The sequence below is a fragment of the Ciona robusta genome, chromosome 5, assembly GCF_009617815.1.
Source record: "Ciona robusta chromosome 5, ASM961781v2".
Classification (NCBI taxonomy): Eukaryota; Metazoa; Chordata; class Ascidiacea; order Phlebobranchia; family Cionidae; genus Ciona; species Ciona robusta.
The window spans coordinates 529,385-535,701 of record NC_143239.1 but is presented as its reverse complement, the minus strand read 5'-3'; positions in this window follow the sequence as shown (position 1 = coordinate 535,701).

The window sequence follows — 6,317 nt, the reverse complement described above, 5'->3', positions numbered from 1 at the left end:
GCATTATGCACATTGCACAGTGCGCATAATGGCATATCTAAGCTGCTAAATGTACTTACATTGATCCAACTATTTACAACCGATTCATTATTGACTGCTTTCTAACTGCGTCTTTCTCATTATTGCGTAAACACTCACGATGGTGGCCAGCCTATAGCGTTACATTATAAACTAAACAATATCACTGGTGCGTCCTCGAGAGAAATTACGAAACAGATTGCGATCCCTGAGCGTCTACTCAAGAGAAGCTATTGGCGCGCGTTTGTCGTGCTAAGGTTGACTGGTTTAAACTAACACGGCGTCACAAATATATACAGCGTGTGATATATAAACCTTGACACCGCAAATCGTACAAAACCTAATACCATTGAATGGCGTCGTTGCTAGGTAAAGCTTAAAACAGCACAACACATGACGTTACTGTCCTGGGATTAAGAAACCTTTAGAGTTAATATAACATTAACGAACCACTGACAAGCCGCGTTTTAAAATGGCTGCTAACTTTACGCTTGAAATTCTAACCACCGCACGTTCATTACACCGTTCTATGAAGAGTATACAGTACTAAATAATGCAAAGCGCATACCATATAATAGATACGGAATATGCAATAAGTAATCGCAATCCATAAATATTTTATTCAGTTTACAGAAGAGTATATTTCTAATTTTAGTTCTAGCCATGCTGTATGGTTATGGGTGCTGGCTGTACAGCAGACTAACACAAAAACATTGGAAAAATACAAGCACTATGTACTGGAATAACTGGATAACAGAGCAGTGTAAAATCTAATGAAGTTTTACGAGGACCCATGGAATTTTTGGTAAGAGTCTCTGCCCAAATATATACAATAAAACCTGCTATAAAAGTCAAGATCAGTCACGTTAAGTCAAATCCATCAAGAAAGTTTAAAAAATAACTTTCATTAAATCTACTTGCCTGCTTTGTAACACAGTATTAAGATTTAAAGATGAGATTTCTGCACAGAATAATTCAGCGAATATGCCGAGCGGTATGTTCACGGCCTACACTCATTATAAACTCAGTATATTTGCACATGTTTCGAAATGCCAGAGGCCTTCATGTTATCGATACAACATCGTGTTAATCTACAGACAGGCCACAATATCTGATTATTTACACGTGAAAATAGGAATTCTGTTCTTAATAAATCTTTATAACATACAAAACGCTTCCAGAATACAAAATTATGTCTTTAAAAGAATATTAAATTTGAAACACATTGTTTAAATTAAATATTGGGTTTCAATTATTTTAAGTAATGTTGGCGCTATACAATAAAAACTTCTATATGGAACCAGGAAGTATTGTGACATTAAGTTAGTTTGTGTCAGCTAGCGGAAAGTTAAACAAAAACAGCAGTCGCTAGAAGGCGCACGTAACTAATTTTATGTATGCCTATTCTGTGTCCTGCCTCAGATCTAATCTAATTATCGACTCGCGTGAGAAGAAATATGCGTAGTGGTTACTAAACTAGATTATATCAATGCACTGGCATGGCGGTTGTCGATGGCAGAATAACAAATAGATGAATGTCGCATTAAAACTAATCTGATAAGAAACGAATTAGGCAGTTCCTACAAAAATCAAATTCACCTAATTTTACACAAAAACATACAGTACGGTAAAAAATTTGGGACACTTAAGCACATGTTCTCCTATATTTAAAAATTCAAACGTATGATGATGTTTTGGATGCTATATAGGGGGGGTGAAAGTTGCGTCCTGGGGCAAGTTGGGCCATTTTTTAAGTCTTTTTTTAACGGGTCCCTACTTTATGATGGCCGAAAACAATTATTGCGCTAATATTCGACAGTACTCTCGCTCACGCCCTAACGAAGAGCGCGGCGAAAAATAACACGTCGTGTGTTTTAATATATAGTAGGGTGGGAGAAGATGGGACACTCAATTTTTTAATCTCATTTGGTAGTAAACAAAGAACATACAAAGAATTATAAAACCGTATCCCCACAACCCCCATAGACTGTTGTTTATTGTTAAAAACATGACCAGGATATTTAGATATTATGTGCTAAAGATGTCTCATCTTCCCCCACCCTACTATATATCTTTAAAGTGTTGTCAATTAATAAGCGTAGGATAGTACAAATTCATGGCATCATCACCCAAAAACATATATTTTGATTTTATAAACAGTTGGCATTATGTGATTTCATTTGACCCACCCTATTTACCAATGTCATGATAGTGTGCTATTTTTTCCAATAGTTTTGGAAAAACACTAAAGGGTCATTTTATCATACAAAAACAAACTGTAGGAAATATTTCAGCCTATTTTTGTTAAACTATGATTCTGAATTGGTGATTAAAACTCGCAAACTACACAACTCCAGCAGTGGTTTTAATATAAATCAGTTGGAGTAATAAAAATGGCGCCTTACTATATCAGGCTAATTTTCAGCTTTAAAAAATATCCTGTTTCATTAAAGGGGGGTCGGTAAAAAAATGTCCCATATTACTCCTATGTCCCACTTTACCCCACCGTATGTTAAGATTTTAAATACATTTTTTGCACAATGCATAAAAAACGGTTTTCAGCTACACAGCTTGGTTCCCAATAAATTTAATAATGACCTACTGCTAAAACCTAGGTTTACCTTGGTATAACGCATGACCATTCACTCATCCTTCGCCGCGCAAATAGACTCGGAAGTCGAATGGAGCAAGAACGACCGACGCGAAGTACTTTTCTACTTTCCAGCTGCAACGCTGGAAACGACATCATAAACCCTTTATAATCGGTGTCGTCACAACACTTTTTGACATCAACAGTATTTCAACGTCATAGGAAATCTAATCTTAATATAATTTGTCTTCGGTATCGACTTCAGGATGGATCATAAAACAGACAATCCGGTCGGGTCAAACATTTGTAACTATTTTCTTTCTTAAGGCACAGATCCATCCACATATTTGCTTACCTGTATTTTGTTGGACAAATTGGTCAGAATTCTCTGCAATGTCACCCACTGACTTCGATCTAGAGTTTAATATTTTCATTTTTGACATTTTAACAGCTGAAAATGGAAAAAATAGATGAAACAATCATAATGTAATTTGTTATCGCTCCGTGTAGAACTTAACTGATTAGTAAAATAAGATAAGCAGATAATTGTTTTTATGTAATGCTGTAAAGGAAAACTGCACGGGGAGTAAGAGTTTTTGAACAATGGGAACGGCGCGATTTAACACAATTGGCCAAACACGAAAGACGTGAACACAGGAATATGCTGGGTTTGAGAAAAGTGCATAACATGAAATGGTCTTAGGTTTGCCATAACTATTACACTTGGCTTTTAAATAGTGTGGTAATTATCAACTGATTCACTGAGATATGTGTCTGTATTACTACAGTCATTGACGTCATAGTTTTTATTGACATCATTGACACGTCACCGGTACATAAAATTACATCTTTATTTTCAAGTGACGTCAACATAACAGTAACGCTGACGTAGGTAAGGCTATCCAATTAATCAGGAACACTGTACAGCACTACAGCATGACTTTTCGTTTTTACAACAAAGTATATTTATACAATACTAGTACTTCAACAATATCTACAGTCTAGGCTACTAATGCGTCGTTAGGCTACTAATATATCCAACCCTTTTTAAAGTCAGTAGGATGTGGTTACTTAATTGGGTAAATATACTGTGTTTACCATCAAATAAAACGGGAAGAGAGAATAAAAACATGTCTTATCTTACCCCACCCTATACTATATCTACATGTTGGTAATATTTCTAGAGCAAATTTTTTATTGACAGTACTAATATTTCTATCGTACAGTTGTCTGCTTAACTATAAATCTTGTACAACTCTCTTGTTTTAACTTAGAACTAGCCAGCAATTAAAATCTCCTTTTACCAATATAGAGCAACGCCGACTGACATATTGTGCCGATAATAACATTGTAACCTCACAGATAACAAGCATTCCAGTCGCCAGGTAGCTCCTGGATAGTTTACCTAAGTCAAATAAAATGCTATTCTCGTTGCCAAGGTACCACAACGAAATGCACGAAGCTTTGTAAATTGGATCTGCTTTCTCTGCCATTTCCTACGCCAAGGACGAGTATGAGAAAGCCTCATTTTTGTTTAGAATGTATATCGTTGGTTATAGGACAACGTATGTTTGAGTTGTTTATATGTGGGCTTAGATAGTTCCAGATTATTATTGTTCAATAATATTTTCTTTGTACTATAAGCATTCTTAGCGACCTTACGAATACTATATTTTAAAATCGCATCCAGTTTGAGCCAATATTATTGCTTGGTAAAGAAAAAAATCTAATGTAGAATTGAAAGAGTGTACCTCATCCGACAACACAAACATCACTTTATAACTTTGGGTGCTTTCCCTGTGTAACCACGAGAAGTGACGTCACGCACTCGGTCGTATTTTTTATTGACAGAAAACATCCGCGCTTTACATATCTATATGTGCCAGTCTATTTTATTAATTTATCTGAACGAAATTATTTTCTACTTGTAGTTGGAAGGTTAATTAGGTAGCTTGATACTCAATAAGTACATTAATTCGTCAAAAAACACACACGGTATCTGTGACTATCGGCTAATCGGTGTTTTTGTTTACATTGTATAGCATGCATTTTCATGTACAACAACAACTATATATGGAGGTTGGGGAAGGATGGGTCACCTTTTCATTCTATTTTGTCGTCCCATTCAGTAATAAACAAAGAATATTCTGAAAATGATAAAACCGTATCCTCACGACTTTCATAGACCGTTGATAATTGTTTAAAACATGATCAGGATATTTGAATATTATGTGCTAAATGTGTCACATCTTTCCCCACCCTAATATATAGTATATTATATATTAGGGTGGGGGAAGATGGGACACCTTTAGCACATAATATCGAAATATCCTGATCGTGTTTTAAACAATTAACGACGGTCTATGGGAAGTCGTAAGGATATAGTTTTATAATTCTTGGAATGTTTCTTGTTTTCTACTAAATGGTACGAAAAAATAGAGCTGAAAAGTGTCCCATCTTCCCCCACGCTACTGTATACATGGCCTACTCAATACATGTATTGAGTAGGCCATGCTGTATATAATTTATTTCTATACCAACAAGCTTTGACTGCATAATACGTTCACATCCTATACACAGATTGTGCGTTACAAATTAAAGTAATGGGCCTTTCGTTATCAGTGTAACAGATGCTTTAAATTGTGTTTATACACCTACTATAACCTACCTTGCACACACGTATTAACCATGTATAGGCGGTTTGTGCTATGTATATGCTGTTATAAACTTAAAAACAATGTGACATTCCTCAAACGTTAACAGCGACCTTAACTTTTCAACTTTTAGTATCGTGCTGTTGTGCATAAAGATAAGGGTCACGCGACAAACAAACTCATGTGATAACTCACCTTGTAAATGTGACAACATCATTTCACCGTTGTACATTGAACGTTTCTAACAGAACTGAGGTGCTTAGTCTGAGCAGATACGTAAATGTTGATTGCTGCACAAATGTTTAATAAAACTACCACGGTAAATCTAAAGTAAAAATATAATGTGCACATATAGTTATTATGTGTTATAATAGTTATAACAATAGATCTAATAAACAATAAACAAAGTAATCATTTTAATAGTGAGTAAAACCCATTATGACGTCATTTCCCTCACAGCAGGTGACGATGATTCATGTTTGCATTTCAACGAAGTTGATGTTTGGTCGTAAGTGGTAATTGGAATATTATAACGGACATCCCAGTGGTAAATTTTAAACAATTTAGTATCAAGTGTTAGTTATGCTTACGTGACGTCTCGTATGTTATAACATTATACCTTTAATATTCAATAAACAAACAAAGAAATTATATAAAAAGTAGAACCTTGACAAGTACTGTTCTATTTCTAAAGTCATACTGCTAAAACTGAGCGATACAATTACTGGCACTTATTCATCCGTCAAGCTTCCCTGACTTGCGAATAGTATAAACACCAGAAGCAAACTACCAGATACAGACTGCCTCGTGCGCAGAAAGGCATCTAGATTGCTGGCACGGCTGTTTATATTTAACGATCGATAACAGCCAAAAGCGAAAAAAGAATAAAATTCTCCATCTGCGCAAGAAGTCCAATTTACACACCCCCTGTGCCGCGCGTCATGCCAGGGCGAAGTGTATGGTATTAAAATGTGGGCATTATCATTTCGCCGAACGGCCTCGTTATATCATGACGTAAACTACTGGATGGTACACAGTAATGACAACAATATTAA